This window comes from Leopardus geoffroyi, chromosome B1 (genome assembly GCF_018350155.1).
Source record: "Leopardus geoffroyi isolate Oge1 chromosome B1, O.geoffroyi_Oge1_pat1.0, whole genome shotgun sequence".
Taxonomy (NCBI): Eukaryota; Metazoa; Chordata; class Mammalia; order Carnivora; family Felidae; genus Leopardus; species Leopardus geoffroyi.
Genome location: NC_059327.1, coordinates 178389018 through 178411233, shown reverse-complemented (window position 1 = coordinate 178411233; position 22216 = coordinate 178389018).

The following is a 22216-nucleotide window of genomic DNA, read 5'->3' as shown; positions in this document are numbered from 1 at the left end:
CCTCAGGTATGTTATTGATAATGAATCCATTTTATCTTTATCATAACTTTGGATTTAAATTCTTTGAAATTCTGCTTCAATTTATTTTCCCAAAATAGTGAAGTTGCTTCATATTACTATGAAGATCCCTAAGACAAATATAATTAATATACAAAATATAGTATGTCTTTGACTATATTAGCAAGACAAGCACTGATACTTCTAGGAATTGGTTTCATTCTCAAACTATCCATACATATTTTGGCCAAAAAATAAAGCAGATGTCATTTGTCATATTGATACCAAACTATTTTGAAGAAAATAAATTTATTGTAGAACTATTTGTATAAAAGGGTTAATAGGTATACAAAAATGTGTGGCTTCTTACTACAGAAACCCAAGTTTTTTGGCTGTTTTAAATTTGATTTTTAGCTTTGCAGTCATTCACCCTTTTGCTCAATTCTCATTGTTAATCTGAACAGATAATTTAGAAAGACTGGTGAAGCACAAAATGTATTTGTCTTGTTAATTTTGTTAACAATTAAAGCTACAAAGAGAGTGTATTTTCATAAATAGCTATGACAGCTGAGTAGTTAAAGGCATGAATTCTTTAATCTCCAAAGTGGAGACATAACCCTGCCTTCTTATTTTCAGAACTCTTTGCTTTGAAAAATATCATTTTCCAAGCAATAACTAAGATGGGTAACATGTGTCTATCCAGTTAAAATTCCTGTAACCTTTAGCATGGCCATTTAGAAAATATAGGAAAAGGGAATTTTAGCCTGTAAAAACAGTAAAATCCTAAAATGACTCCAAAATAGCATACAGTCTTGTTTCCAGGACCATCTAGATTGGACAGCCCATATTTCCTTTTTGAAGAGAAAATACACTCTTCAACCTCCTAGTACTATACCTCATTTTATATCATGGAAGGTAAAGAAGTTGTTCATAATTTGAAAGCTTTCTGAGGCAAAACTAGGCTGAAAAAAGAAATCCCAAACCAGAACATTATCATTATGGCATTATCTTTTTTCTTACTCAGTAACACCTGTTTTAAGTTGTAAGTTCTAGTTTTCATTATGAAAGTAACAACATTAGAGAAAATAAAAAATAAAGAAAAGATAATTAATAAAAACGCTGAATTCTATGACCTCAAAAAATCATTAGAAACATACTTCTAGCTCTTTTCATAGGTATTTGTATCTACATATGTGAATGCATGTCACATTCATTTTATTTCATATATATCTCTCATGCCATGATTTAGTTTAGATTTTGACTAGACTGCTAGAGTTCATTGTCCACCACAGATGTTATTTAAACTTGAATAATCCAGGGTTTGAGAATGTTTGATGAGGATTAGGTGGAGCTGAGGACTTTCATTAGGTTCTGTGAAAGAATTTCATGTGTCAATCACTTCCAGATGGGAATAAAACAGTCTTAGCTTTAAGCTTGTGTGGTGAGAAGGTCTTTTCCTCCTTCCTTCCTTCCTTTCCTTCCTTCCTTCCTTCCTTCCCCCTCCATCCATCCCCCACTTCCTTCCTTTTCTTCTTTTTTTTTTTCTTTATTTTATAATTGGTCATTGGACACAAAATTGACCCTGTCCTTTGCTACATGTCAGTCTTCTAGGACCATGGAACTTTCACATTATGTTGAGGAATTGTGAAACTTTCTCATGAAATATAAGTATTTTTCAATGCTAAAGCATATTAAGCTGAAGTTCTGGAGTTCTGGGAAAAGATGGCAGCGTTTTGGGGAGATGAAAGAAAACTATATTCATCTGTGATGGGAATAGGTACAGGAAAGCATCCTAAAGAACTCTGGGGCCTCTGTTATTAGTGAAGGTTAGTGATATGGAGAGTAAGCAAAAGAAGCAAATGACAGCTCCCATAACTAATTTTGTAAAAATGTAGGCATTAACTCCCCAAAAATATACTGCAAAAATTCTCAACGTGTTTTAACATCTTCACGGGATGATTACACTGGTAAGCAGCAACCAAACCCATTTTGTAAATTTTATATCTCTATCTTCTAGAATATTTTTATAGAAGTTACTTTCATTTGTCATAGAAATAAACTATAAAGTATAATTTACCTTAAAGAAGCTCACACTATAAACAGCTTCCAAAGAATAGATATGTTTAGTAGTTTTAACAAAACTATTCTGATCCACTTGGGTGTAGGCTCCATCAAACACCAAAAGGATTTTTGAATTTTAGACAAAAATCCATAATGCTACAAAGTATTATGTCGATTGAATCTTCAAAATAATAACATGCTTTCTTCAGATTTTTAAATAATAACTTTAGTTACAATCACTATTTCTATTCTCCAACAATAAGTTTTAAATTTTTTAAAACAAATACACAAAGGGTGAGAGAGCTAGTAAGTAACAAAACCAAGAGTTATACACAAGCAGTCAGGCTCCAGAAAACAAGTCCGTTGGATCCACTATATTAAACCTGGGTTTGCACTCAAAGTAGCTTTGTCAAAATTAGAAAAACTAACAATGAAAAATTAAGAGGACTCCACGTCTACTTTCTTGTCCAAGAGATTAACTGGGAAGAAGACTGTCCCAGGTGCTTCACTGTAGCAGAGTCCAAATAACTCTAGACAAAACTGTACCAAGGAACCTGTGGGTGTCAAACTCAAGTGAAAGACAAAATTGTTAGTGGAGGAGAAATGGCCAGCAATATTCAATATGATGAGTGAAAGTCTTCTGTCAATGTACTAACAAAAGACAGGGAGCAAAGGACATATGGAACTGGGTCAGGAGAGTTGAGAGAGTTGCTCAAGATTTGGTGCTCATACCTACAGACAGAATGTCAAGAACTTATTCTGATGGTATGGTGCCTGCTAACCACGTATGTGGGAGTGGACCAGCCACCTCAAAGGCATAAAGCTATCCAGACACTTTGCCTATGTTACCTCCCTGGTGGCTTTCCTGATTGCTGGATGTCAAGATGATGTCGAGACATTTATTTGTCATGCTCCAGTGTAATTCATCATTATTCATCTTTTACCATAGAATGACTTTAGAAACAATTAATCTGGTTCAAAATTACAGCTGCCATACTTTTAAAGCTATGTATCATTGAGCAAATTACTTTGCATTTGTATTTTCATCTGTAAAATAGAGATAATAAAAGTTTCCAAATCTCAAAAAAAAAAAAAAAAAAACCCAAAAACAAATACACAGACAATTTAAACAGTATATGTAGTGGTTGTCCAAATATTGAGTAAATGTTTGAATTTCTCTTCAGGTGATTGGAATAATATCTATACCACCTTTCTTGCCTGTTAATAAATATACTCTTCCTTAAGATAAGATATTCAAAATCTATACCTTCTATGGTTCAACAATTTCTTTAATTTCAACAAGTTTTATGGGAAGTTTAGCATGTCTTTAGCTTATGTGTTGATTAAAGCACAATAGAAATGCGGAATGATGGTTTTCCTCCAGAAAAGGTAGATGTTACAAAGCTCTAAACACAGAGTTACATGGATTAGAAAGGATTTGACTAATATTAATCACATATTTACAAAAGCAAAACTTTTAATGAAAAAGCATCAAGCTCAAAGTATATTTACTTTTTTTTTATGGGGCGCCTGGGTGGCGCAGTCGGTTAGGCGTCCGACTTCGGCCAGGTCACGATCTCGCGGTCCGTGAGTTCGAGCCCCGCATCAGGCTCTGGGCTGATGGCTCAGAGCCTGGAGCCTGTTTCCGATTCTGTGTCTCCCTCTCTCTCTGCCCCTCCCCCGTTCATGCTCTGTCTCTCTCTGTCCCCAAAATGAATAAATGTTGAAAAAAAAATTAAAAAAAAAAAGTATATTTACTTTTATAATATTACTGTTAAAACACTTCCCCAAAAGAAGGTGAAGCAAAATCAAATCTATAGTCTTTCTAATTAAAAAAAAAAGTTAATGTTTATTTATTTTTGAGAGAGAGACAGAATGTGAGTGTGTTAGGGGAAGAGAGAGAGGGAGACACAGAATCCAAAGCAGGCTCCAGGCTCTGAGCTGTCAGCACAGAGCCCGACTCGGGGCTCAAACTCACGAGCTGTGAGATTATGACCTGAGCCGAAGTCCGACGCTCAACCGACTGAGCCACCCAGGCGCCCCTCTTTCTAATTTTTTTTAAAGGTAAGTTGTTCCTTTCTTCTGTGTGTGTGTGTGTGTGTGTGTGTGTGTGTGTGAAAAAATGCAGTTTATATACATGAGCAAGGAACAAATAGGTATAATAATAAAACAAACAGTTAATCTTAGATCTAAGATCATAAAGTAGTGGTGTTTGTGATATACATCAAGTATCAGTATTTATTTATTTATTTATTTATTTATTTATTTATTTATTTATTTTTGAGAGAGAGGAAGAGGGAGAGAGAGAGAGGGAGAGAAACCCAAGCAGGCTTTGTGCTGATGGTGCAGATCCTGATGGGGGGCTTGAACCCACAAACTGTGAGATCATCTGAGCTGAAATCAAGAGTTGGTCTTTTAACCGACTGAGCTATCCAGGTGCCCCCAAGTTACGCTTTTAAAAAATCATTTTTAAGTAATGACTTCAATGTCACCCTACTGATACTTTTTAAAATTTATTTTTACTTTTGACCTAAATGTCAAACTTGAAGGCATCTACAATCAAAATTGCTCCTTAGCACTAAGAAGTCCTAGTGAGACTATATCTGAATTTAGATGATGTTTACATATAGAAAAGAAATATAGTGCATTTTCATTTTTTTTTGTTTTTTGTTTTTGTTTGTTTCAACTTTTTAGTTAAATTCCAGTTAGATAGCATACAGTGCAATATTAGTTTCAGGAGTAAAATTCAATGATTCTTCACTTACATCCAACACTCAGTGCTCATCACAAGTGCCCTCCTTAAAACTCATCATCCATTTGACCCATCGCCCTGCCCACCTCCCTTGCAGAAACACTGTTTGCTCTCTATAGTTTAGTCTCTTATAGTTTCTCTCTCTCTTCCTCCCCCTCATGTTTATTGGTTTAATTTCCTAAATTTCAAATATGAGTGAAATCATCTGGTATTTGTCTCTCTCTAACTGACTTATTTTGCCTAGCATAATCCATTCTATCTCCATCCATGTCATTGCATATATATATATATATATATATATATATACACATCTTTACCATTTATCAATTGATGGACATTTGGGCTGTTACCATAATTTGGCTATCATCAACAATACTGCCATAAATGTTGGGGTTCATGTATCCCCTCAAATTCATAAATTTTGGGGTTCGTGTATCCCCTCGAATTAGTATTTTTGAATCCTTTGAGTAAATATCTAGCAGTGCAATCATTGGATTGTGTGGTAGTTCTATTTTTAACTTTTTGAGGAACTGTTTTCCAGAGTGGCTGCACCAGTTTGCATTCCTTCCAATATTGCAAGAAGTTTTCCTGTGTTGTTAATTTTAGCCATGCCAAAAGGTGTGAGGTGCTATTCATTGCAGTTTTGATTTGTATTTCCCTGATGATGAATAATGCTGAGCACTTTTTCATGTGTCTGTTGGCCATCTGGATGTCTTCTTTGGAAAAATGTCTATTCATGTCTTCTGCCCATTTCTCAGTGGATTATTTAGTTTTTGGGTGTTGAGTTTGATAAGACTTTATAGATTGTGGATACTAACCTTTTATCAGATATGTCATTTACAAATACTTCTCCCATTCAGAAACTAAATTCTCCCATTTAGTTTTGTTGATTGTTCCCTTCACTTTGCATAAGTTTTTATCTTGATGAACTCCCAACACTTCATTTTTGTTTTTGTTTTCCTTGTCTCCACAGACATGCCTAGTAAGAAGTTGCTGCGGCCAAGGTCAAAGAGGTATTGCCTGTGTTTTCCTCTAGGTTTTTGATGATTTCCTGTCTTATATTCAGGTCTTTCATCCATTTTGTATTTATTCTTGTGTGGTGTAAGAAAGTGGTCCACTTTCATTTCTTTGCATGTTGTTGTCCAGTTTTCCTAACATGATTTGTTGAAGAAACCATCTTTTTTTCCACTGGACATTCTTTCCTGTTTTGTCGAAGATTAGTTGACCATATAGTTGTGGGTCCATGTCTGGGTTTTTTATTCTATTTTACTGATATATGTGTTTTAGTGCCAGTACCATCCTGTCTTGATCACTACAGCTTTGTAAAATAGCTTAAAGTCCAGAATTGTGATAGCTCTCGCTTTGCTTTTCATTTTCAAGGTTGCTTTGGCTATTCAGGGTCTTTTGTGGTTCTATACAAATTTTAGACTTGTTTGTTCTAGCTCTGTGAAGAATGCTAGTGTTATTTTTTTATTGTTTTTTTTTTAATTTTATGTTTTTTAGCTTACATACAAATTAGTTAGCATATAGCGCAACAATGATTTCAGGAGTAGATTCCTTAATGCCCCTTACCCATTTAGCTCATCCCCCCCTCCCACAACCCCTCCAGCAACCCTCTGTTTGTTCTCCATATTTAGGAGTCTCTTATGTCTTGTCCCCCTCCCTGTTTTTATATTATTTTTGTGTCCCTTCCCTTATGTTCATCTGTTTTGTCTCTTAAAGTCCTCATATGTGTGAAGTCATATGATATTTGTTTTTCTCTGACTGACTAATTTTGCTTAGCATAATACCCTCCAGTTCCATCCACATAGGTTCAAATGGCTGCTTTATTTTGATATTGATTACATTAAATGTGTAGATTGTTATGGGTAGTATAGACATTTTAACAATATTTGTTCTTCCAATTCATGAGCATGGAACATCTTTCAATTTTTGGTGTGTGATCTTCAATTTCTTTCATAAGTGCTCTATAGTGTTCAGGGTACAGATAATTTACATCTTTGGTTAGGTTATTCCTAGGTATCTTATGGTTTTTGGTGCAATTGGAAATGGGATCAATTCCTTGATTTTACTCTCTGCTACTTCATTAATGGTGTATAGAAATGCAACAGATTTCTTTATGTTGATTTTCTTTCCTGTGAGTTTACTGAACTTCTGTATCAGTTCTAGTAACATTTTTGATAGAGTCTTTTGGGTTTTCTATTTAGAGTATCATGTTGTCTACAAATAGTGACATTTTGACTTCTTTGCCTATTTGTATGTCTTTATGTCTTCATAGAAGTTCTCAGTTTTTCCCAAATAAGGATGATATTAGCTGTGATCTATCGTATATGTCTTTTATGATGTTGAGGTATGTTCTTTCCATCAGTTCTTTGTTGAGGGTTTTTAATCAAGAATGGATGCTATACTTTGTTAAATGCTTTTTCTGCATCTATTGAGAGGATCATATGGCTCTTATCTTTTCTTTAATTAATATGGTGTATCACATGGGTTAATTTGTGAATATTGAATCACTCTTGCAACTCAGGAATAAATCCCACTCGATCATAGTAAATGATTCTTTTACTATACGGTTGGATTTGATTTGCCAGTGTTTGGGTGAAGTTTTTGGATCCATTTTCATCAGTGATATTGGCCTCTAATTCTTTTATTAGTGGGGTCTTTGTCTATTTTTGGAAATAAGGTAATTATGGCCTTGAAGAATGAGTGTGGAACTTTTCCTTCCATTTCTATTTTTTTGAACAGATTAAGAAGAATAAGTATCTATTTTTATTTAAATGTTTGGTAGAATTCACCTGGGAAGCCATCTGGCCCTGGACTTTTGTTTGTTGGGAGATTTTTGATTCTGATTTAATTTCTTTGCTGGTTATCAGTCTGCTCAAGTTTTTTGTTTCTTCCTGTTTCAGTTTTGTTAGTTTATGTTTCCAGGAATTTATCCATTTTATTCAGATGGCCCAAATTGGGGGCATATAATTTTTCATAATATTCTAATTGTTTTTTCTATGGTGTTGTTTGTAATCTCTCCTCTCTCTTCCATGTTTTTATGTTTTTAGATCCTTTCTCTTTTCTTTTGGATATGTACAGCTAGGAGGTTACCAATTTTATTAATTTTTTCAAAGAACCAGCTCCTGATTTCATTGATCCGTTTTACTGTTTTTTGTTTGTTTGTTTGTTTCTATATCATTTATTTTTGCTCTAATCTTTATTATTTCCCTTCTGTTGGGTTTAGGCTTCATTTATTGTTCTTTTTCTAGCTTTTTTAGGTGTGAGGTTAGTTTTCATATTTGAGGTGTTTTTTTTTGTTTCTTTAGGTGGGCCTGTATTGCAATATACTTTTCTATTATGCTCCTTTTTACTGTATCCCAAAGGTTTTGGACCATCGGTTTTGATTTTCATTTTTTCTCTGTGTGTGTTTTTTTATTTCTTTTTAAATTTCCTGTTTCACCCATTCATTCTACTAGGATGTTCTTTAACTTCCATGTATTTGTGGTTTTTCCAAATTTTTTCCTATGGTTGATTTCAAGTTTCATAGTGTTGTGGTTAGAAAATATGCATGGTATGATCTTCATCTCTTTGTGCTTGTTGAGGTCTGATTTGTGACCTAGTATGTTATCTATCCTGGAGAATGTTCTCTATTTGCTCAAAAAGAATGTGTTTTCTGCTTCTTTAGGATGAAGTGTTCTGAATATATCTGTTAAGTCTATCTAGTCTGGTGTGTCATTCAAAGCCATTGTTTCCTTGTGGATTTTCTGTTTAGATGACCTGCCCATTGATGTAAATACGGTGTTAAAGTCTACTATTATTGCATTATTATCAAGGAGTTTCTTTACGTCTGTTATTAATTATTTTATATATTTGGAATCTACCAATTTGGGGGCATAAGTATTTATAATTGTTAGATCTTCTTGTTGGGTTGACCCCTTTATTATTATGCAGTGTCCTTCTTCATCCCATTACAGTCTTTGATTTAAAATCTAGTTTGTCTGACCTAAGTAATGCTACTCTTGCTTTCTTTTGACTTTCTTCCGATTACATAATAAATGGTTCTCCATCCCCTCATTTTCAATCCGCAGATGTTTTTAGGTCTAAAATGAGTCTCTCATAAGCTGCATATAGAAGGGTTTTGGGTTTTTTATCCATTCTGGTAATCAATGTATTTGATTGGAGCGTTTAGTTCATTTACATTCAGAGTAATTCTTGATAGATATGAATTTAATGCCATTTTATTACTTATTTTGCAATTGTTTCTGGAAATTTTATGTACTCTTTTTTAGTCTTTGTGGCTTTTGTTCATTCATTAATATTTCTTGAAGGACTGGTTTAGTGGTTGCAAACTCCTTTAGTTTCTCTTTGTCTGGGAAATTCTTTATCTCTCTTTCTATTCTGAATGACAGCTTTGCTGGATAGAGAGTATTCTTGGCTGCATATTTTTCCCATTCAGCACATTAAATATATCATGCTACTCCCTTCTGGCCTGCCAAGTTTCTGTGGAGAGATCTGCTGCTAAACTTATTTGTCTTCCCTTGGAAGTTATGGACTTCTTTTGTCTTTCTGCTTTTAGGATTTTATCTTTATCTCTATATTTTGCAAATTTAACTATGATACATCTGGTGTTGGCCTCATTGTGTTTACTTTATGGGAGTTCTTTGTGCCTGCTGGATTTGGAAGTCTGTTTCCTTCCCCAGATTAAGGAAATTTTCAGCTATAATTTCATCAAATAAACCTTCTGCCACCTTTTCTCTTTCTTCTTTTGGAATTCCTGTGATACCAATATTTTGCTTTATGGAGTCACTGAGTTCCCTAAGTCTACTTTTATAATCTATATTTTTCTTTTTTCAGCTTCATTATTTTCCATAATTTTATATTTGATATCATTTATCCCTACCTCTACTTCTTCCATCCTTGTGTTCATTGCATCTAGTCAGTTTCAAATCTAAGTTACTGCCATTTATCATTTTGCCTGACTAGTTTTTAGGTCTTTTATCCTTGTGATAAGAGACTGCTTAGTCTTCTATGCTTTTCTTAAGCCCAGGTAGTATCCGTATGATTGTTGTTCCAAATTCTGGGTTAGGCATATCATTTTCATCATGACCAGATCCCTGGCCATGAACTTTTCTTATTCTTTCTTTAGGGATGAATTCTTTCTTCTGGGCATTTTGTCTAGGTTTCTGTTTTCTTCTGTGTGTTAGGAAAACCTGTTACATTTCATGCTTCCGAAAGCAACGGTTCTATTAAGAAGTGGTCATATACTGCCCAGGGCCTAGTGCTTCAGGAAGTGTTTCTAGTGGATGCTGTGATCACTCTTCTGCTGTTTTGGCTTATCTTTTCCTCAGATCAGTCCTCTGCAGAGTTTCTCCTTGCCTGCAGTGGGGACTGTTTGGACCTTGGCCAGAATGTGGTGAGTTTTAACTAGGTGGGTTCTGACCTGCTTGTTAAATGATACCTGATGCTATTTCCACTAGTGCTGAAGCTTTGCAAAAGGACTCTATGGTCAGTAGACATGGTGTGTACAGAGGGTCGGGAAGGTTGTGCTGGTTTTCGTGGGGAGGGTCCCACTGTGCTGGTTTTCAGGCACACTTGCCTGGGAAAAGCAGCACCAGCAGAATGCAGGGGGGAGGGGCTTGGTATAAGTGGTTTAGGCCCCCGCTGTTGGTGCTGTACTGCTTAGTGAATATAGTTTATGCTGAAGGGTTGGGTAGAGAAATGGTGCCAAGCCCTTTTGTTGTCTTCAAAGAGGGAAGTTCCTGTCTGCTGCTGTCTGGGAGTTCCTGCCAGAAGAGTAAATAATCACCTCTCATGTATCCCAGGCATCCCTCAGATCACTGCTTCACCCTGTCTGTGTCTGGGCCACTGCCAGTTTAGCAGTGCGGTGCACCTGTGTTCTATCCCAGGCAGGCTGGCTGAGTTTTAAAACTTCAAACTCTAGGCAACTGGTGTGGTGGGGACCTGTGCTGGTCTAGGGGAGGGTCTCACCGTGCTGGGACTGATGCATATTTGTTCCAGAAGGGCAGTAAAACCAGAGCATAGGGGCATGGAGCTAGGGGTAAAAAGCAGCAAAGAGCAGGTGTCCAGGTTAACCACCCCCAGTAGGGATCTCTGTGCCTATTCTGAGGGGTGAGGAAGGGAAATGGTACCTACAGCTCTTTGTCACCAAGAGGCAATACCACCTTTTCCAGATGTGCTCCAAGAAGAACTGACTCTCCCAGTACAGCCCAGGGGATCCTCACATCGCATGGTCTGCTCCCAGGCTTCTGCCTTCCTTCTCTACATGAGCACTCTATGCCTGCCAGGCTCAACACTGGCCAAGGCACAGACCTCAAGAACTCCAGTCTTTGAGCTCCACTGTTTGTAAAAATTCATGATAACCAACCCCTTTCATTTTTTCCAGTAAATGGCTTTGGGGAAGTGTTGCTTTTTGCGATCCCCTGTGTGCTGTGCATTCTCTTGCTCTCTCTCTCTCTCTGTAACCAGGACTCCTTCCCTCTGCGGCACCTGAGATCCTTTTCCCCCACAAACAATGTCTCCACACCTCCTATCTTCCAGGATGTGGCCTCTTCTTTCCCTGTAGTTGTGCAGTTTGTTCTGTCAGTCTTAAGACTGATATCTTGGGTATTCAGAATGATTTGGTATTTATCTTATTGTGTTCAAGTGATGAGGCAAGCACAAGGTGTTCCTATAACTCCACCATCTTAGCTCTTCCTTACTCCTTCCTTCTCACAACATCTCCTGAGTGTCTGAACATGGGTCTCCTGTAATGGAGTTCAGGGCATGCTACCCAAAATAGGGTAGCCCCTACCCAATAACCCCTTGGCATGTTGAATATCTTAAGCTGAGGGGATTAGAGAAACTGCAGGTGCTGGAAGAACTCTGTGGCCTTCCCCTGAAGCGGGTCATTAGATCCTCATGTGAGATGTACCCTCATATAAGTGAAGAGGAAGAAATGCTGAGAGGAATCTGAACCAATAAACCTTGCTAAGTCTACTCCAGTTTACTATATCTAGTTCATATCCTTTGTCCTATCATATTTTCCATGACTTTCCATTCTTCATCAAATCTAGTATACAAAAACTCTCAGGTTTAATATTTTTAAGCCTTCATTTCCTTAGGAGGGCTACTATATCATGTACAATTCGTATTAAGTAAATTCGTATGCTTTTCTTTTGGTAATATGTCTTTTGCTATAGAGACTCAGCTGAGAACCTAGAAAAGTAGAAGGAAAAAGACCATTTTCTCTCCCTGCGTCTTTCTACACTAAACCTTAATAATAGGACTTAATAGCTTCTATTCATTTGAAACTTATCAAAAAACCACTTGTTTGGTTTCTTGTGAGGCTTTTGGGCCTACTTCAAAGAAATAAGAAACATTTTTTTTTTCAACTGTGGTTTATGTGCCAAGAAACGTGCTAATGTCTTGTTAGGCATTATGTTGCATAATTTATAGAAAACAAACAAATTAGTTTACCAATTTTTAAAGAGGAACAATGAAAAATGCTAGACCACTTGCCAAATGTCAGACAGGACGTCGTGGAAGGGCCAGAATTTGGTCCCAGTTCTCTCTAATTTCAGAGCCTGTACTCCTCAATATCGTTCTATTCTCAATCTCTTGACATCGTAAAAAACTAACATCTACAATACCACTTTTAGGCCACCAAAGCTAGGTTTCAGGTTGAGAAACAAGGTTATGCAATAGCAGCAAGATCTACTTTTCAATGTGTCCCTCCTGGTCTCCCTTCCAACCAGGACTCTTTTCCGAACTAGCCTGTTCATGGAATTATATGGCATCAGCATCTTTATCTTCCTCAGGTACCATCATTGCCTCCCAGACACTCATACCACTGAGACGAATGTCTGGGTTATAATATTCCCTCTACGCTTTCATACTATTGATTTTGGGATGGGGCAGGGATGCAGCCATCTTGTAGTCCAGCTACCTGATTACTTTCCCATTCTTTGGAGTGCACACTTCTGCTAAGTGCTTTTTACTGTACAGCTTAGTCTTTTTCCTACAAGTTTCTCTTTCCTGTCTTCAGAGTGGATTTTATTCATCCCACACAATGTAATGAAGAACAATCCAAATTCTTTTGTGTCAGCTCCAGTGTCTGCTATCCCCACTTTTCTATTTTTTCCTCATTCTCCAAGTTGTATTTTCCTAAAGAGTTCATTTCCTTTGTATTTTTAAAGAAAATATTAAAAAACTGTCTCAAAAAAACACCTTGGCAAACCCATGTTTCACCATCATCTACATGTTTATATGGTTAAGTGGTTAAATATCAAACAGTAATTTATTTGCACTTGGAAGAACAAAAGTTTCAGTCACTTTCATTCCATTTATTTATTTGTTATTGGTAGTACTCTAGGCTCTGAACCTGTGAAGCAGTCTTGCCTGTCACTGTCTTGCAAATGCAAAAAATTATAAACCTGGCACTGGGAGGAGAAAAGAAGAGCAGTGATAACAACCACAGTAGCAGGAGGAAAGCCTGTTCCTTAGCTGACTTTCTGATTTGCACTCCAAATTCCCAACTGTCCATCAGCTAAAACCTCAGTAGCTGTATTTTTGCACTGTCAGAAAATAATTTAAAACATTTTCTGCCAGCATGGACACGGTGCTTTCACTCTTATAAGCCCACAATTTACATCTTTTTAGATTAAAATACATGACCCACTACAGCAGGGGAAGTAATGTGAACTTCATAGCATTCTGCAAACTGCTGCTCTGAGAGCAGAAAAGGAGGGAGAAGTTTCAATTGCTGTTCATTTGATCTTAAGATTTTGCTATGTCAGGGAAAAATAATGTGTTTAGGGGACAGGACATTCAATCCACTGTTGGCCAGCATATTGATTGCTTAAGCTGTGATCTGCTATCTTGAAAAAAAAAATTGGAAATCACAGTTGGAATTAAATATTTGACAGGTTTGTTAAGAAACAAACTCAATATACTGGAAGATTTACTCCACACTTATACTTTGAAATATTTCCCTCGATTGTGTTTTCGGGAGGGGGGAATGTTGGGGTATTCATACCTTGACATTTTCCTGGTGGTAACTTTTTCAGTTTTAGCCAAATCATATACACATTATAGATAATGTTGGGGAAAAGGTAGAGTTCTGTAGGGGGTAAGGACAGGCCTTCCAAAATGTGCCCCTTTGGCACGTTGATTATGTTACATAAGCGTTTCTTAAGAAACAGACAATGTAAGATACTCAGACCATCCTCTATCCCGCTGAAAGCAGGAAACAAATCTCCCATAAGAAAAATACCCTCTGTTTTACTAAGAAGTGAAAAAGAAATCCCTATCACCAGAGATATGGACTTTAAAGCAGAAAAAGCTATAAAAGAGAACTTTGGTACTGTTGTTTTTTAAAACAAAACAAATGAAAGATTCCAACACCTCTTTTTGTTTGTTATTTTATCCTATCAACTCCTCACAAATTTGTTGCCTCTTTTTCTAGAATGTATAAAAACTACCTACCTTGGCTCTTATTGAATTTCATTATTGGGCCTCTAATAATGAAACTATGTTTCTTTTTTTTTTTTTTTTTTTTTTTTTTCCTCCTGTTAATCGACCTCCTGTGAGCTTGTTACTCGAACTGGGAGAACTTGAAGGGTCAAAGGAGAAATTTTTCCTTCTCTACAGTTTCATAGCTTAAATAATTCTTTTAAACACCATCAACTTATTTTCTAGATAACGATAACTGAGGTTTAGGGAGGCACAACTTGTTAGCAGAGGTGCTAGAACTGGATCCCATTGTTCTCATTTAAAGGAATATTCTAGCAACTCAAGACAGCAGGTGAGGGTGAGACCCAAATAGCGTTTTATGTGTCATTTCATTCGATAGGTTATAATTTACACAATTGGCAGTTTAATAGCCATCTCTGCAAGACTCAAATCTTTATGTTTAAAAAATCAAACAATCTACTAGTGGCTATTCATCATGGAAAGATTGATAAGCAGGTTTTGTATTATTTTGTTGCTGTCATTCCATTTCCTCACCTTTCAAACGTGGTAATTGTAGTATCTACCTCACAGGGTGGCTTGAAGTAATACTTGAAGGAAGATATGCCAAACTTACAGCAATATCTAGGCACATGGTAAGTTCTACACATAAGTGGCTATCATTAGAGTCTTTCTGTTTCAAAAAAAAAAAGTTAAAGCTTAACCAGTTGAAACATAACTTTATTATTGAAATATAAGCCAAGTGAGTTTTCTCTCTGAATAAGGCAGCTAATGTTGTTTCAGTTGGGAAGCAAAGTGTCTTAAAGTGCAATTAACTGTTTAGATGAAGGCTTATACAAAATAGCTTCAGCTGGATTCACTTGAAAGACTGAAGCCGAGTAATGAAAGAGAGAAGTCACTTGTATGACTTCCACTGCTGTTCATCAATAAGCCGATGTTTCTAGGTCCTCACATTTTATACAGGATTACTTTTAATTGTCTTTGTGTGTGTGGGGGGGTGAGAGGAATGGAGGGTGGCTAGGACAAGAAAAAAAACACGGGGAAAAAACCCTCATTAAATTCATTGAATAATATATTACAGATATTTTCATGCAATATTGACATCCTGAAAGTAATACTTAAATAATTTCCCAGCATGGCATAATCTATGCCTGCACATATTTTGCATAAGTTATTACCTTCCACCAAGGAATGAAAATGAGAATTGTTTAAAATGGAATATGCTTGATAGTGAATCAAATTTCCCTAGTATGTAAATTATTTCCTGGGAGTGAATAAGGCACATTGGGAGCAATTTAATAAATGATACCCTGGAGGTCTGAACGGATTAATGAACCTGATTATCCTTCTCCTGCAGAAGGAGAAAACTGTCACTCTGCAGTTAGCCTCAAATGAGCTCTCCATAGTGTCACTTCAAGGTATTTTGTGGGGAGAAGGGGATAAATATAGGTGTCCCGTTTAACAATTCTTGGGGTAGAGCTACTTTACATGATTACTTTCTTTCTCAGTCCTGTGTCATTAGCAAAGGAGCATAGAGTCCCGTTGAGGCAAGAGAGTAAATGGGTTCTGTTAAAAAATCATGTTTACTCTGGTGCTGTGGAGCCTGGCCTAAGGTGAATGCCATAGTTTTTCTCTCCTAAATACTGATGTTTAAGGATACACCTCATTTCCTCTGCAGTGCTTCGCGGGCATTTTCCCATAAGGCAATTCTGTGGAATGGGCTTAGTGATCTTCACTCAAACACAAACAAAAGGCAAGGTGTACATAAGTTACAATAAAAAAACAAAATCCCTTCTCTTTTTATGTGTTTAAAATAATTTATTGGGTCGATATCCTTGTGTAACAAATTACCACCAAAGTAGAGGCTTAAGACAATAAACATGTATTCTCTCATTGTCCTAGCCAGTTCAGGCTACTGTAATGAAAAGATCAGAGACTGAGTGGTTTAAACAGTAGACATTTGTTGTTACAGTTCTGGAAGCTGAGAAGCCAAAGAAAGGTCAAGATGATGGCCAATTCATTTCCTGGTGAGGGACCTCTTCCTTGTTTTTAGATGGAAGCCCCCTTGCTAAATCCTCACATGCTGGGGAGAGAGATTTTGAGTCTCTTCATGCCCTTATAAGGACACCAAACATGTGGGTCCGTGTAATGACCTCATCTAAACCTAAGTACCTCCCAAAGGCCCTTCCTCCTAATAGCATCCTGTTAGGAGCTAGAGTTTCAACAAATGGATTTCAAGGGGACACAAACATACACTCCATGATACTCAGTTTCCATGGGTCAGGAATTTGGCTGCAGGTCTTGTTAGGTCCTCTGCCAAACTCTCAAAGGCCAACATCAAGGCGTCAGCTGGAGCAACAATCTCATCTCAGTCGCAGCTTGCTCTACCAGGCACATTCCGGTTGTCGGCAAAATTTATTTCTTGGGGTTGTAGGACTGAGTTTCCTATTTTCTTGTTGGCTATAAGACAGGGATTTCTCAGCTCCTGGAGGCCACTCTCAGGTCCTAGCAACATGGTCTTCTCTCAACATAGCATCTTACCCCATTAAAACTAGAAGGAGTCTCTAATTTTAAGGTTTTACTGATTAAGTTCAGTGTACCCAGGATCAATGAATTAGTGACCTTATTGTACCTGCAAAATCCATTTGCCATGTAAGGTAATATAAATACAAGAGAAATATTTCATTATATTTCAAGACCTGTGCACACTCAAGGGAGTAGAGTTAAACAGAAGCATGAGTCATTTAGGGCCATATTTGAATGTCACTGATCACAATACGTATATCCACACACACATGTATATACATGTAATATGGAAGATATATATAAAGTTAAGTTTTGGACCTACATACAGAATCTTCTAGGCTGCCTTGGGTTCTTTCTCTTCCTAGGTAGTTCAACATTTGAAAAACTCAATATAAATGTGTACATTTCCAGAAAAAGAAAAACAAAACAAAACAACTATGACCTGCATGCTACCCATCTAAAAATTAAGAAGACATAAGGAAAAGTTAACCTACACTTAAGCAATACAGTGCAAACTATCTTCAGTGCTGTAATAAGGGATATAAAAATTATTATGTAGTAAGAAAAGGACATATTAATTTCAGGAGAATTTCAGAACAAAGAGGAAAAATTGGAGACCAGATGGTGGGAAGACAAATGGGGTGAGAGCCAGGCTTACAAAGTTATGTAAGAGTTTTACAGATTTAGAGTGAAGATTTGTAAGATTTCAGGTTATTTGCCCAATATATCATTGACTCTTTAATCAATAATATTGATCACTGAAAATGTATAAGGCACTGTTACGTTATTCAGTGCTGAGTATATAACAGAAACATGTGGCTAAGCAGTCCACATATATTAACTCATTTAGTACTTAAAACAGTCCTAAATGAAGTAGTTATGGGCCAAAAAAGAAGAAATCTAGAGAGGCTTCCTCAATGAAATAACCCCTGAGATACATTTTGAAGAATGTATAGGAATTATTTAGCAATCAAAGATGGGAGAAATTATCTATAAAAGTTACCCAAACATTAGAGAGCAGGACACATTTAGTAGCTAAATGTTTTGACAGAACATGAGCGTGGTGCTAACAGAGTCCTACAAGCAAATGTGATAATTTCTGTGATTAAGAAAAGTTACTTTCTACAAGTAGACATATCCCCAAAAATGTTCTCCTTCCCCTGGCTGCCCCCAAACAGGGTATGAGACTTGGAAAGTGATGTGGAAGCTAAATTCAGAGCTTGTTTATCCTGAATCTTCACAAGTTTATCCAAATCCCTTCCCCCAGAACTTCTGATGTGGGGCACAGGAGAGGTAAAGGAATTCAGAGACAAAGTTCAAGAAAATCAAGTGGGCTAACAGCTGATGATATTCTGATAAGAAATTGCCTCTGATAATGAGGCAAGATGCCAACATTAATTCTAAGGAGAGATAGTACAAAAATATATAGTAAGTATTTGGGTCTGAGAGTAAACAGACCTATGTCCTGCTTCTCAACCATGGTGTTAGGATAAATTAACCGCCTTGCCAAAAACATTGAGGCACCTTAACACAGAAGAGTAAGTTAGAAAGAACAGTATGTTGTGTAAGGCAACTTTATAGGCCTGAATTCACTTTACAGAGGTCCTGTAGTCCCCACCTTAAATTTTCTGAGTTTAAGGGACATGGACATGATCTCGACAACAATCAGGGAACACACATTTCCCTGGACTTTGCAGCCAGGTTAAGGGTATATTGAAAAAAAAAAATCAAAGGGACTGGTAAGGCTGATGATGTTGGTTTGGATACATGGCCAGTACTAACCTTGAGATATTGTCTCTGCCCCATATCATGAAGCAAAATAAATCTCGGGAACTTAGACTGAGCCCTGATGAAAAGACAGGTGGAGGAATTTCAAGGTGGACTTATCAGAAAGGATTTCGTTTCACAGCATAAACTAAAAATAAAATGAAATAGAATAGAATAGAATAGAATAGCAGAAAATAAATGCTAATGGGATAGAATTTCAAGAGATTGACTCACCTCCCATGTAAGTTGAAAGCTTTGAATAATAACTGAGTTCAATCTATAAAAATCTTCCATAATATAATTCTTAAAGACCTGAGTTTTAGGATAGGCAAGAGAGTTCAAGTGATAAACAATGTTGTATTTTATTCTGAATCCAGGAATATCATTGATTGGCTTGACACAAGATGGTGATATGATCAGATTCATATTTTAAAAGGCCACTCTGGATACAGTATGAAAATGATTTTTACTGGAGGATATATTGGAGACAATACCTCTATGAATGGGTTGATGCTGATGCTTTGATTCAAATCCCTCAGAATAAGGATAAAAATAAGATGGTATAAATTTACTCTATCTTCTTAAAAATAAATAGTTATGGTGACTGAAAGAGAAGGAATAGTTAAGAAGGAAGATCTTCTGGTTTCTGTCCTATTAGGTTGAAATAATGTCATTTGTCAAAATAGACTGTGTAAACAGGAATCAGAAGTTGAGATCAGAATGCTGGGACTGAAGTATTTGTGAGCCATGAAAATCAGGAAGGTGAACGTGTCTGGAGCTCTAGAGAGAAATCTAGACTGGAGATTGCAAGTCACATCATCAGCATAGAAGTGATAGTCGAAAGCCTGGGATATGATTCACAACGTGTTTAAAGTAAAAGAGAAAAGTGGAAATGTTGCCTTTTCTGGAGGATGAGGAAAGACAGAGTTTCAAGAGGAAGAGAAAAGATCAACAGTGTAAATGTCAAAAGGAGTTCAAATACAATGAGGACTTAAATGTGTCTATTAGATGACGCAAAGTATAAGACAGTGTTGACCTTTGTGAAAAATTCAACAAAAATGGTAAGGGCAAAAGTTAAATTACAGGGAGTTATGATATGGATGGGAGATGAGACCTTCATCTTTCAAGAATTTCCATCATGAAGAGAAGGGAGATTGAGTAGTAGCTAAAAATGTCAAGGTAGCCATAGTGTATTCTTAGCAGGGACTGTATCACTCACAAGGGGCAAAATTAGTTTTGCGGAGGAGGAGTGGGAATGAAAACCATCTTACTCTTTTTGTATATAAAGCACCGAGATACATATAGTACAAAAACAGGCATATATCTCTGGTGTAAAATTCATGGATAGAATTGGGAAAAAAAAGTCTCAAAAGTTCCCTTAAGGAGCTAATAATAATAATAATAATGATGATGATAAAGGTTGAGAAACGTTGTGTAGACTGGAGGTATTTGCAGAAAAGAAAGCTTTGGACACCAGAAAATTAACAAAGAGTATTTGAATCAATTAAAATGGTAATAAAACTGCTATTCAAAAAATCCAAATTATAAGAAAAATATTAACCTCAGAAAGTATAAATGATGCCTCTTTCCCCGAGAAGAAAGAGGTTAAGGGGTGCCTGGGTGGCTCAGTCGGGTAAGCAGCTGAGTCTTGATTTTGGCTCACGTCATGATCTCCCAGTTCGTGACATTGAGCCCTGTATCAGGCTCTACGCTGACAGTGAGGAGCCTGCTTGGGATTCTCTCTCTGTGCTCCCCCACTCACTTGCACCTGAGTGTGTGTGCACAAAGGCACTTTCTCTATCTCCCTCTCAAAATAAATAAATACACATGAAAAAAAAAAAAAACAGAGATAAGAATGAGAGTAGAGATCCATACTTTGTAAATAAAAGGATTCCATTTGGTAGCTTTTATCTTCTTGTCCCTAAGAAATAAAATTATTTACTGAGCGTGATGGTTCAAGAGGTCAGATGGGAAGGAGAAATTAGAAGATAAGCACATGTTGAACTATTACGGAAAAAGTGGGGGGCGGGGGATAGGGAGAATTCTGACATGGCCTCCTGGTGGACAAGCCCTGTATTTAGTTCTCTCCCCTTGAGTTTGGGCAGGACTGTGTATATGATTAATTTTGCCTTCATAATTAGGTTACATTATATAAAAAAGGAAGGGATTAAAATATATACATGAAGCCCCAAACACTTTTGAGGAATCAAAAGAGAGATTGTGCTGGATGGGTCTGATTCAATTAACCCTTTCAAACCTCTAATGGTTTGGGCCCTTCCTGAAAGAAAAGTTCTGTGAAGTTTTTCTTGTTGGCCTTGAAGAAGCAAAGAGCCATATTATGACCATCAGTGAAAGGTGTTCACATGGCTAGGACCAGAGTGGCCTTTACCATCTAAGTAGTTTCTGGTAGATACTTAGCAAGAAAACAGGTAACTCAGTTTTACAACCATAAGGAGATGAATTTTTGCCAACAACCTGAATGTGCTTAAAAGCAGATTCTTCCCAAGCTCAGCCTCCAGAGGAGGATATAGTCATTGAGTCTTGAATCTGTCTGTATAGCTTTAGGATGATTTTCCAGAATCAGTCATGGAGAGGTGAGGAAAAAGGAATTAGCCTTGTTTGTAATTTTTTTAAGGAAGCATGGCAAGAAAAGAAAAGGGAAGGACAAGATGACAAGATGGCAAGGGAGTGATTTAAATAATGGAACATGACAGGGTCATTACAACTTACCAGAAGACCGATGCCAGAAACTTTCCTGAGCCTTGGCTTCCTAATCCACAAAATGGCATAATGATATCAGCTGCCTCATAGGATTCTTGTGAATATTTGATATATATAAATCACATACAATAATGCTCGGCCTGTGGTAAGCTCTCAAGAACTGTTAGATAGTAATAAAGGGAATGGTTACAAATTAATAGTATTATAAACTGTGTAGGAAAGGAAGATGATATCAGTGTGAATAGATTAGAAGAAAATAGAAATCAAAGGAAATAAAAACATATTCAAAGAGAAAATGTTAACAGAGCAAAAAAATGAGAGAGCCTAAGGAGGTTGTAGTTAAAAGTGAACTTACACACCCACATAAGGATACACACACATGCACAGAAAAAAACATATATATCATAAAACTTATGCATTCAAGGAAATACATGATACAATTTTTCATGGAATATTTGTGAAAAAATGGGTGACTTATGAAATAAGAGAGGATATAGTTAAGTGGATTGGTTGGTATTTGAACAATTAATCTCATAAAAATTATTTTTTTATGGGATGAAGGTCTCTGGTGGCATGCCTACGACTCTTTTTGTTAAACAACTATATTAATCATACGTGTGGTATGACTGGCTAAATTGTAATGTATGCAACCTAAAGAAATATCTTGACCCATGGTATAAATGGCACCATAGAATATTTTTAAGCTGAAATAATTAAACTTGTCCTTAGTTCAAACTTTTGCCTTAGGCACTCTTAATTTTGGTGAAAGCATAAGATCCTACGTGTATTAGTTTGTTAAAGGAGCTACACTGCTTTGAAATCCCTTCCATCAAAGAGGTAGAACCCGTTACTCATCCCGCAAAGGTATATTGGCCTTATTACTTGCTCAAACTAATTAAATGTGAAGAAATTGATGCTGTGTAAATTCCGAGCCTGTCC